Below are 708 nucleotides of genomic sequence, written 5' to 3' on the forward strand. Positions count from 1 at the left end.
CGTCTGAGAGTAGAAGCGACCCTTAAAGGAGAAGACGAATCAGCTAGAGGAAGACGTTGGTGGGTAGAGGGAGACAAGGTTCCTCTGCGAGGAGCCTCCTCTGAAGAAAAGCGAGGACATCATCAAGCGGGACCTTGGTGAACAGGGAGTCTACATCCAAGCTCATCAGGATCGAGACTCCACGGACACGGGAGATGAAGTCCTGAGAGTGGCGAAGGTGGAGGTACCAAGAAGGGGAGTGAGAGACTGAGCCAGCCAGGCCGCAAGAAAGGTGCGTCACAGATCCCCGGAAGGAGACTGGTGGAATCATCCTTAATAAAGCTGCTGCCTAATTTTAACTTCAACAGCGGCTTTTCTCCTGCCGAAAGTCTCCTCGCTTCCCACATCCTCCGCCTTCTCCGTTGTGCCGGCCACCCGATAATGCGGCCCGATCCTCCGAACTGACTTGACCTCCCTTTGCTTCCGTTCGTCTGTCCTCACCTGCCCCAATTACCGCGTTGCCTCTCCTTTCTCTTTTCTATGCCCCCTCCTCTCCCTTTTCTCTTCAGAACCGAATATGGAATCCAGGTGGATTTCGAAACAGTAGTCTCATTTTCAATAAATCTAATTTTTTCATTGTGGGTTTTTCTATCACACACACACACACACACACACACACACACACACACACACACACACACACACACACACACACACACACTATATATA

The sequence above is a fragment of the Penaeus monodon genome, chromosome 10 (genome assembly GCF_015228065.2).
Source record: "Penaeus monodon isolate SGIC_2016 chromosome 10, NSTDA_Pmon_1, whole genome shotgun sequence".
In the NCBI taxonomy this organism is placed as follows: domain Eukaryota; kingdom Metazoa; phylum Arthropoda; class Malacostraca; order Decapoda; family Penaeidae; genus Penaeus; species Penaeus monodon.